We start from the raw sequence: 11,856 nt of genomic DNA, 5'->3' as shown, positions 1-11,856 counted from the left end.
TAGCATGTGTCTGTATGTCAATTACATCAAGGGCGGGGTCCTTGACTGTCATGCAATGGGTTGGTGTCGGAACTATTGTCTTTGTCGCGTCAGTTGTATGAGTCTGGTTCTGAGCAGTCTGTTTAGCTGTTCTGTCAGCTAGGTCATTACCCTGAGAAATGATATCGGTAGCTTTTGTATGAGCTTTGCATTTCATAATCGATATTGCAGTAGGTAGATGAATCGCGTCTAATAGGGCTTGAATGAGGGGTCCGTGTTGGATGTGGGCACCGTGAGAAGTTAAATAACCTCTCTCTCGCCACAGTACGCCGAAGTCATGGACGACTCCGAATGCATAACGTGAATCTGTGTATATGTTGACTTTCTTATTTTTGGCTTGAATACAGGCTTGTGTCAGAGCGATGAGCTCTGCTGCTTGAGCTGACAAAGTGTTAATACAATTTGTTTCAATGACTTCAGTGTCTGTTGTGACTGCATAAGCGGCCACTAACTCTCCTGTACTTGTTCTCATACATGAACCATCTACATACAATGTCAGGTCTGGATCCGATAAAGGGATATCTGTCAAGTCTTGTCTGGGTTTTGTCGTGATAGTAATGACTTCGACACAATCATGTGCCAATGGATCTGTTCCGCCTACTGGCAACAGTGTGGCAGGATTTAACGTATTACAACGTCTGATTTCTATGTGTGGCTGAAACAATGTCAATTCGTAACCGGTGAGTCTCGCTATAGTCAAGTGTTGTGTTTGTGTGCGGTTCAAGAGAACCTCTACTGCGTGTGGTACTTGTACTGTTAATTGATGTCCTAACACTATGGCATCGCTTTGTCTGATTGCTAAAGCTGTTGCTGCCACCGATTTCAGGCATGCAGGAAGAGCCTGAGCTACTGGATCTAATGTACTAGAGAAATAAGCACATGGTTTGTGTGATCCTGCTTGTTCCTGAGTGAGTACTGACAAGGCAGTACCGTCGCGTTCTGTAACAAAGAGTGTAAACTGTTTACTGTAACATGGTGTTGCTAAAACAGGTGCTTGGCATAAAGCTTTCTTTAAGCTTTCAAAGGCGTGTGTATGTTCTTGAGTCCAAGGGAGGACAATCGATGTGGCTGCCTCCTGTGTTGTCAACTGGATGAGTGATTTTGCTAGAAATGCATATTGAGGGATCCACTGCCTACAGTATGAAGTGAGACCTATAAAAGCCCGCACCTCCTTTTGTGTCTTGGGTGGTGGCATGTTAGCTATTAACTGGATGCGATCAGGTGTAAGCTGTCTTCCCTCCTTGGACAGCGAGTGCCCAAGGTAAACAACTCGCTGGACACAGAATTGCAGCTTAGAAGGGGACACCTTGTGCCCCTTGTCGGCCAGGAAATTTAAAACCGTCAGTGACGCCTTTTCACATTCAGGTTCACTTCGGGCGGTGATCAGCAGATCATCGACATATTGAAGCAAGGCAGTGTTAACTGGCATGTGGATACTATCAAGTTCTCGTTTCAGGGCTTGGCTATAGATGCTGGGGCTTTCTGTAAATCCTTGAGGTGCGCGTGTGAATTTAAAACTTCGTCCATTTAAACTGAATCCGAACAGATATTGACTTTCCGGATCTATTGGGACGCTAAAGAAAGCATTTTTGAGATCAATTACAGTGAAGAACGTTGCTTCTGAGTCAATAGCTGTGAGTAATGAAGAAATATTTGGGACCACAGGGTATTGTGGTACAATACATTTATTTAGTTCGCGCAGATCAATAACTAATCGATATACTGGTGGTGCTTTTGGATCCGTTCTTTTAAGAATCGGAATTATCGGGGAATTACATACATTGGAGTCGGTTTCGACAACCACTCCTTGTGCAATGAGCTCGTCAATGATTTGCAGCAAAGCCACAACAGCATCTGGTGGTAACTTGTATTGTCGCATTCGTGGTAGTACTACTCCTGTTTTTAGTGTGACACGATATGGTGTAATGTTCATGCAACCAACATCAGTGGGGCCTTGTGCCCATAAATGTGTAGGTAAATTCTGCAGCCGGTGATCCATGTCCCTGGACACGTAGTGACCCTTAAAGTCACGTACAAATAGTCGTACTCCTTCCGGAGAACAACATATTATGGCTCCTAGAGCTTTCAATGTTTTTATACCTAACAAGTTTTCTGGGCATGATTTAGTAAGCAATAAATCTGTGGTACGTGTCAATGGGCCAACCGTGAGTGGAAGAGGTTGTGTCACGTCATTAATTATAGGTTTTCCTGAGAATCCAAGGGAAATATTCTGTGAGCCTGAGAGGGGTGCCCCTGGAACTTCACTGCGTCGTATAGTTGTTCTGCTGGCCCCTGTATCAAGTAAAAACTTTCTGTCTTCCCCTAATAGTTCACTATGTACATAAGGTCCCTCTTGGTCTACAGGAACCTCGATAAGGGGTAAGCCAACTTCCCTCTCTAGGCTATTTCATGTGTATCGCTGATAATCGGGATAATCTGCTTGTGCATACTGATACATCTGTTGTGTCGTTGCTTGTGTTGCAGCAATAGGCTGCGCTTGTGGTGGTGCTACGGTCTGTTGTGGAGCTGCCTGTTGCGGAGCTAGTTGTTGCGGAGCTGACCTAAGTTGTACATGCTGAGGGATTTGTTGTTGATTCTGATCTTGTCTAGGTGGTCGTGGTCTTTCCTGGGTTCTACCTGTGGCAATATTATGTTTCAGGACTGGACAATCGTGTATATAATGACCTTGTTGTTTACAATAGTTGCATGTCCCTTTCGTTGGACCTACGGAATCACCCCTTTGATGACCATCGGCTGGAACTGACTGGGCAACAAGCATTTTCATTTTCGTATCTTTCATACGTCTTTGTTCATGTTCTTGTTCTTCTCTAATTCTATTGTGGTGATATTGTAACATCTGTAACATCTGTGATGGGGTATTACCTTGCCAGGTACTTTCGAATTTCAATACTCTATTCTTGACTTGTGGTAGGGAATTTTCAACTAATTTCGTCACAAACAGATGTGGATATGACTCGCTGCTTGCTTTTATGCCACTATTAATACCAAAACATTTTTCAAATCGGGAATAGAAATCACTAGTGTCTTCATCTTGCTTTTGTTTACAGGCTGAGATTGCACCCCAGTCTTCCCTTTTCGTAGTTAATAAACGTGGCAGTACCTGCACTAGTAATCCTGGTAATGCTGTAGTCTTTTCCCCAAGCCCTGCTCCTGCGGCTCGGGCCCTTTCTTCGTTTTCTAATGCTGTCCAATCTATCTTTTGGTCTCCCACCTCCCATTCCTTTTCTTTGAGTTTCTCGTAAACACCGGCGGGTAATAGGACTTTTAATATTTTCATAATGTCGGGGTAGGTATACTCTCCCATGAGTAACATGTCTTTTATCTCACGGTGGAAACCTGCTGGATCCTTATCATGGCTGGGTACTACTTTCTTCATTTCTAATAATTCGATTTTAGTTATAGGCGTGTACACAAACACGCGTGTAAAGTTATTACCTTCACCTCTGATTGGGTGTACTTCGCGTAACGGATTCTGTCTATCTATGTGATGCATTTTTCTTCCCATGATGGGAACTGAAACGTGTTCTGGGCATACGAAAGTTATATACTGGTTTCGAAATTCTAGAATTTCTTTAATCAAATCAGTACCTGACCCTCTCCATTTATTCGTGAGTAGTTCTGTCAATATGTCAGGTAAAGGTCCTGGATCGGAGTGTTGGCTTTTATATAATATAAGGAGGTGTTGAATCATGTATATACTAGCTAAACGCTGTTCGTATGGGGCAAGATTCAGAAACGTGAGTGCTAGTACATCATCATTGTATTCGCTGGGACTATCCGCCCATTGTACTGCTGACCTGGCTAATTCTTGTTCGTCCATGGAATCGAGCATGTGGTACCCCCTTCGATCTCGGAGTAATTTATCAGCGGCTTGGAATAGGTGTTCAGGGGATCTTGTATTTAACATAGGGTTTGGAAAATGTCTATTACACTCTGGATGTATCGGACGTATCGGATCATTAAAGCCTCTAGTATTATTATGGGGTCTTCCTCTACCTACGTAAGCTATCGTTTCTAATTGTTCTGATTCTTGCTCCTCCTCTTCCTCTGATTCAATTCTGTCTGCTTCTCGTCTTTCTTTATGTATTCGTTCTACTTCCTTGCGGATCTTTCGATACATGGCGATTATACACGCCTGTTTATCATGTTTCTCTTCTGATATGTTCTGACCCCATTTGGCAAGTCTTTGCATGGTATCATGATCTGCCCCAGGCCTGTCTTGATTCCTAATTACGCAATTTATAAAAAAACGGAGTAGTTGTCTTTGTACATCCACTTTCTGGTACTCCATAGCTTCGTTAATACTTTCTGGACCTCGCCCTGTTTGGACAAAGCGATATATATTATCTAGGAGTTCAACCATTCCTGGTATCGTCATTAAATACAATGTAGCTCGTCGTATACGTAGTGATGATATTAGTAATCTATCCTGTTTACCTGGCACTGGATCGTATCTACAATCTACAAGCTGTTCTTTAAACATGTCGGATGTCGCTAGTTGGGGTGTACGTTGGAGTGCTAAATCTCTAAGGGTCTGTTTATTTCGCGGCGGGGTGGCAAACATGTCTGTCGTACCTCCTGTAGCACCATCTGAGGTGCTAGGCAAGAAAGGATTCGTTGGACGTAAGATAGAAATTGTAGATGCGGGAAAAACAGTAGAAACGGACGGACCTGTGGGAATGGGCGTAGGAGTCTGTTGTTGCGGGGATACAGACGGATGCTCTTGGTGTTGAACACCCTCGGCAAGCGGTGTGTGTGGTATGGCATTAGCATACTCGGGAGCTACGTCATCTAAATAGGAGGAAAGAAAAACGTCCTTTGCTGTTTTGGGATGTGTTTTGGGATGTGCTTTTATCGGGAGCAGTGGAGGAGTCAAGTCTTTTGGTATTTCCGGGGTAGCCTTAGGTAATCCTTCGGCCAGAAGAGGATACATACCATTCCTAAGAGTGTTTCTTTGTCTATCTACTTGTTCTGATTTTACTCGGGTACCTTCCTCAATTAATAGATTTTCTCGGGTTTTATTTGAATTCTCTCTCCCTTTCTCTTCCTGTCTGAGCGCTTTTTCTGTACGTCTATATGATTCTTTACGCCATAATTCAATGGCATCCTTCTGTGACTGTCTGGCTTTCTTTTTCCATAATTCTTCTTCTACTCTCATGATGCTATCTGCATCCCAGGTCCCCGCTGCGGGCCATCTCTGATTTTCTGGCAAATCCTTGGTGTAATCCACCCATAAATCAAGAAATAAGACGGCATCTAGGCCATGCTTATGATACATAAAGTACCCTGGAGTGTCCCTAGGTGGGATGGGAACAGCTTCTTCGAGTACCCCTTTTCTAGTTTTGATCTGTCTTAATTTCGAAAAGAGCGGCATTTTTAGATCTTGGTTACTTAATCTTGGACACACTTAATACAAAAAACACTATAATGAACAGTCATTCACACCACAATATGTAAAACGTATTAAAACATTTAACATTTAACATTTAACGAACAATGATAACTATTAGGAAACTGGTTACTAACATAATACTAGCACTAGATAATACTGAATTATATGCAAGACATACTAGATATACTGCTAAACAGTACAGATACACTGCTGAAACAGTGCAGACCGGATTTGTGTACCCAAACCCGTCTTGACCGGCACAGACTATGTGCACGTTAAATGCCTCCCCGGCAATGGTACTCACCGGATAGCTCGGAACGGAAGGCCTCGGAACGGAACTGAAACTGGACCGGACTGGACTCGACTCGACTGGACTCGGAACTTCGGAACCTGGTGGGCCTCTGTATACCTCGGATCTTGCTCTCTCAGCTAGGCTCTGGTCGGGATACTTCGCACTTCTCACCGCCTCGTCTGGGTGTTGATCGCAGCCTCAGTCACCCCCGCTTGGCCGGAGGGAGATACAGGAAATCCTGCAGGTACGCGTTTTTGTCCGTTCAGCTGTGGCAGGAGACCGGGCCTGCAACGCACCTCCGGCGTGTGAGATGAGAAAGTGTCCCTATTCGGGCGCCAATTTATGTGGTAAATATTTCATTACCGGTACTATTTTTTATGCGGTAAAGTCTAGTAAGAATAACTCAGTAAATATAAGAGGCAGAATCCGTGGTATTAGAGGTTCTAAAAGGCTTTATTCCTCTACAAAGGAAATACAATTCGAATTGCAGGCTTCACATTCCATCACCACGAAAGTTCAGGAAGGAAGGCAATACATTATTGACAGGTAATAGTATTTATATGGAAAGCATTACATTAAGACAGATGCAAGAGGCGTAACAGCTGATAATACAGATAAAATATGCATACGTAACTAAAAAGGCGGACATATAGGCGTAACTTAGTAAACGTCATTATGCATGATGTCACAAGTGGGTGGATCCGTAAGAGAATCCTGCAATGTCAGCAGAAATATTCAGCAGAGATGCGAGCGCAGCCGCATGACGTGTGATTGACGTGCAACTAAAGGGTGAAGGGGACTTGACATTTAGCTCTACATGTGGAGACAGAAGTCTAGGGGGTCATGTCAACCTAATCCCAAATCATATCTAATATCCTATGTTTAAAGAACTGTGTTATCCAAAAGGAAAGGTCTCTAGGATAGAATCTATTCTATACTGACTATTAGTGCGTGTACAAGCGTCTAAGTGTCTACATGAGATGCGAGGGGGCAGGAATCTTCCATGGTAACAGGGGCTATGAATTACTTGCATGAGGACAGCGAGGCCTGGCCCTTAGCACGGTAGCTGGAGGAATGTTTACCTAAACTATTAGACAGGAATGCATCGGATGAGGAGCGGAGTAGATAATCTTGAAGGTGAAATACAGTTTTGGCAGGCAACAGGCTGGATCAGGCACCGTTAGCCGCACAGGGAGTAGGACAAAGTTCATGGATACAGATGCAGGCTCGGACTGGAGCTTTCAGAGACAGAAGGCAGGAAAGGTTTGATGACAGAATTCAGGGCCTACTCGCCTGAATCTGTAAAATGTGGAAAGTGAACCACATAAAGTCGGTGGCCTTTCATACTTAGGAATGGAATATCTGACCCATTCATGGCGGATCTGAAAGAGGACATGTTGACGGTGGACGCACATGTATTTGCGTCTTCAAAACTGGAACTGGAGGGAACATACATGTACTTATAGCATGCACATGGAGCCGTTGGGGTCTACGTTAGGGGACATAACTGATCACAAAATTCATATTTCCTCACAATGTAGAAGAAGAACTTCCACTTCCACAGACAAAGCCTTAGCAATCATGATTTTATGGTTCAAAACAAGAGGCAATGTAGCTATTGATTGGCCAATCTGCCCATTTATCTATGCATGTATGTATGTACAGGGTCAATGCAAAGGTAAGCATACCATCAACGATTGATAAGAGAGATACTGGGTTCTGGGTAGAGAAGTGCTCTGTTCTTTGTCAATTTTATTTGTCCCCACTGAATTCAACCAATAAGATCCTAACTGCCCCATCCACCAGTACAAGCCCCGCCTCCATACATTCAGGTGCCCGCAGGGAGCGCGCGGAAGTAAAAAGAAAAGGCAGCAGTAGGTCAAGCAGAGAACAGCTCTACTGATGCTGCCACATCCAAAATTGTGTACCCTTCATTTTTAGTTAGAAAAGACGAGTAGCAACGGCAGGGAATCTAACTCTGGCTCTCACCATCTATCAATAAAACAGTCTGAAACAGTCTGCTGTGAAAGCAGACAGAGTAACAAGGTAGCAGGGAAGCAAAGACAAGTCCTGCTTCAGATGTTGAGGCAGCAAGACTGGGCCTTTGAGAAACAGACTCTGCAGAGCTACTATGTAGCAATACAAAAGGTCCCACCAGCCCCGCTCCTCCATTGTTTTCTACAATAGATGGAATTTGTGATAAATGGTGTATGTTAACTTTTGCATAATTGTATTATATATGGCAATGATAATATACAAGTAGTGAAAAATAAGTTGTATGTGAAGAGTTAACAAAAGCAAGATATGCAATACAAATAAAAAGTAAAAAGCGATCATATCATTCAAAATGCTATAGAGTGTAACCTATGTTTTTTCATTTGTGATTCATTCATCTTGTTACATTATGTTATCATATTTGTAAAGCGCTATGGTTACTCCAGCGGAGTTTCCCCGCTCTAAGATTCCCCACTGCCCCAGAGAAACAGAGTCAGCTCCTAATGACGAGAGACGTTACAGTTGTCTGAATAACAAAGTTTTAAACTTTTTCCAGGAGATAGTTTCGGACCGTTCTTGCCTCAATTCAACATGAGGAGAGTTCTATAGTTTTGCGGCTTGATGGCTGAAGGAGCGACCTCCCATGAATGCTCTGGCTATTCTGGGGACTGTCACCAGAGCAGCACCCGTCGTCCTCAGATGAGGGGTAGGATGGTAGGGTTTAATCAGGGGGTTTAGATAACAGGGGCCCCTTGAGTGCATAGTCCTACGGCAAAATAAAGTGCTTCAAAAGAGATTCTTTCGCTCATCTGGAGCCAGTGAAGATATCTCATGGCAGACCGCATAGGGGAGAACCTAGGGACGTTAAACAAGATTCTGAATGCGCTGAAGAGCGCTCATGCTGCCTTGGGAAGCCTCCAGGTATAGCACATTACAGTAGTCCAATTTAGATACTAATAAAGCTTGGACCATTGTCTTTTTGGCCATGTCTGGGAGTAATCCCATAATTTTACGAAGCATCTTTAAATACAAAAACATATCCCTACCAGGCTGACTATCTTGTGAATTCTTAAACAGGCTAGTGGGACCTTTTGTAGTGCATGTTGTCCCCGCCCCCCCCCCCCTCCTTTGCTTGTATAAATTACTTCTTCGGAGGTTCCCTTATATTCTTTAGGCTAGTACCACTGCTGTGAAACAGTGTCTGTGACAGCAATCTGTGTTATCATGTAGTCAGATAATGAGGTACCTAGAGTACATTCCTGTCCATGCATCTGCTGGCAGCATTACTGTGTATCAAACATTACTCACCATCTTCCCACTTCAAGAAGAAATATCAGGAATGTTGCAGCCAGGAATTGAAAGGATCTTAGGAAGGCCAGGTATCAACAAAGACTTGAAACCACAACAGAGACAACTTCCACAGAAAGCACAAGGCAGTTGGAGGCATCTGTGGCTATGTTGGAGAGAGTCATGGTTAGGAACTGGGTACGTTGCTAGGCAGCTGCACTCATCACCATGGCTCATTTGTCTCTGTTCTGATGGTGTCCTGGCTGAGGGTGTGCCAGGAGCCACCAGTGATGGTGAGCTAGCCAGCAAGATAGACAGGGGTGCTGGTTGTGATGGCTGTGTATTTGGTGCAGCTGGTTGTAAAGTCTGTGACTGGTAAGGGTAGCCAATGGAATTCATCCAGAATGGGGGTGAGGTGATGCTATGTCCTCATGCCCTGGATTAGGCGTACAGTGGCGTATAGGATGCTCTTAAGAAGGAACCAGTGGGGAGCCTAGGAGGCATGGAGCAGGGTGCTGCCACCATCCGGATGCAAGACTAGGAGGGCTTGAACAGCAGTTCAGAGGTCACTTTCTGAAAGAAAACTTCTATACTTATAGATGTTGATTTTTCTGTTCCTTTGAAATGCATATTTGAACTTTTCAGTCAGGTACAGTGTCTACAGGCATATCTCAGCTGTATTCAGAGGAGACTCTCCTACCTACGTGACAGAAATATATTTGATGAAATCTTAAGGAAAGGAGATTGCTAGGGAGGATGAAGGATTTGAACCCTTTCACCCTGAGTTCCGAAATGCGTTGGTGAAATAAACAAGCATTAGTTTGATAATGTCTTTTAGGCATATTGTACAGCATCAGGGAACAAGAAACATGGATAACGGGAAGGGGAACAGACAACACAGACACAGGACAGGGAAACAAGCAAAAACAATGATGAGAAGGGAAGGAAAGATTTGACCTCTATCATAGCTGGAGCAGTGGAAGGACACTAATCAAAATGTAGCAATGAGTATTGCGCCCATGCGCCACTGGAGGCAGAAACAAAAAATGAGGAAGTGACATTGGCATGTGCTGGCAAATTAGGAGGTAGCAAATGAGAGTGATAATGAAGCTAACAAATAGTAAGCAATGGGCGGGCTCCAAGCCCATTCTAGTAAAATAATGTTCCACAAGCAACAGTGCATGCATGCTGTGTCAGGCAAAATCTAAGCATGGTTATTCAGTGTTTACCTTCCCATTACTTACAGCGGGACCCTTTGTTGCCATATCTGGCACCTCTCCAGACCCTTTGCCTGTCTTCAGAACTTGATTTACAGAGTTACAACCAATTAAGTATAGAGGAAATGTTTTCATTTGGTCCTATTTTCATAAACGGATATTTTATTTCCTATTTGTGTAAAGTTCTATGCATGGCAGGAGCAGACTGGATATTCGCCCCTATATCCCATCATACAACTCTAAAGATTTAGGGCTGAGTCCTAGTGCCCCGCTCAGCAACAATGGCTGTACTGAAGACTTGCGACTCTCTTATCCCCTGGGAGGGGGATTTTGCCAGGAACTAGATATTGCGGATTGCCAGGTGCCATGCTTCACCTTCTAATTAAGATGGGAAAGTCCTCAACTACCTCCTCTGTATTGTTAGCCAACCTAAAGCCAGGGCCACTGGAATGCAATTCTGCGGCCACTGTGTTTTCTTTATAGTTAGGGGATTTGGTGCATGTGTTGCATTTGCCACATAATCCATCATATACTGCATAATTTGGAGAGTTTACCAAATAAATGTTTGTTTCTAATGCAAAGGGATCAAATGTTTTGAAAAACGCAGCGACACTTGGAAAGCCCTGTGCAAAAGTCAATTTTTTTTCTGCATTTTAGTGTTAAACTTTTACTAATGAGGTGAAATCTTTGCCCAAACAATCATGTTTACGTGTGAAAAAAGGCACAATAATTCTAGTTATACTGTCACAAGAGTGCCACATTATGCCGTATAATTACTTCATAATTTAATCAAACCTGGCCCATAATTTGGTCCTCCCCGTAGTATAATTCTAGTGAATTTGAATAAAGCGCTACAGTATTATTATTATATAACACTTGTTAATCCATCGTGAAATTGTATTCTAATATTCGTGCGCCACTAGGGTGTTCTAACACTACACAACCATGAGACAGTAAACAAGATCAGAGGGGCTCCTTTGAATTCTTTTAATTCTTCTATGATACATTTTAATAATTCACACAATTTGACAACGATCAACAAGTGTAGCAAAAAGAAATTAAAAGAAACTCTCTTTCACAGGTAGTCTTGAAGGTAAAAACTGAAAGGATACTAGGAGCAGAAGATGCCATTTTTAGAATAAATATTTAGAATACAAACAAAGCAGAAGAAATAGGATTTTGTGAAAAGTCCTGAAAATCTCCACAGTATCCGTTGGGGGAGCACTGATTATTTTTGCTAAAGAAAAAAAACAAATAAGCTCTAATTTTAATATTGTAAATAGAAAGTAAACATAGAAAACATTTGTACTACAACAGTGACGTCGTCTGCGTATGCCAAAACTTTGGTTTCAAATGATCCTGTCACCACAGGTGTAATTCTACTGTTCTCTGAGATTTTAAGTATCAGAGGATTGATGTATAGGGCAAATAATATCGGAGAGCACGGGCAGCCCTGCCTTGTCCCTCTTGAAATTTTGATGGTATTTGATTCGCACCCCATAACCTGAAGCTTAGCCTTTGGATCAGTATACATAGCCTTAATTGATTTGATAAAACCATGCCCAAAATTATATCGTTCTAGGATAGCCCACAAAAACTCCCATGACACTCTG

Source organism: Triturus cristatus, chromosome 5_1 (assembly GCF_964204655.1).
Source record: "Triturus cristatus chromosome 5_1, aTriCri1.1, whole genome shotgun sequence".
Taxonomy (NCBI): domain Eukaryota; kingdom Metazoa; phylum Chordata; class Amphibia; order Caudata; family Salamandridae; genus Triturus; species Triturus cristatus.
Note: the sequence above shows the minus strand (reverse complement) of the source record.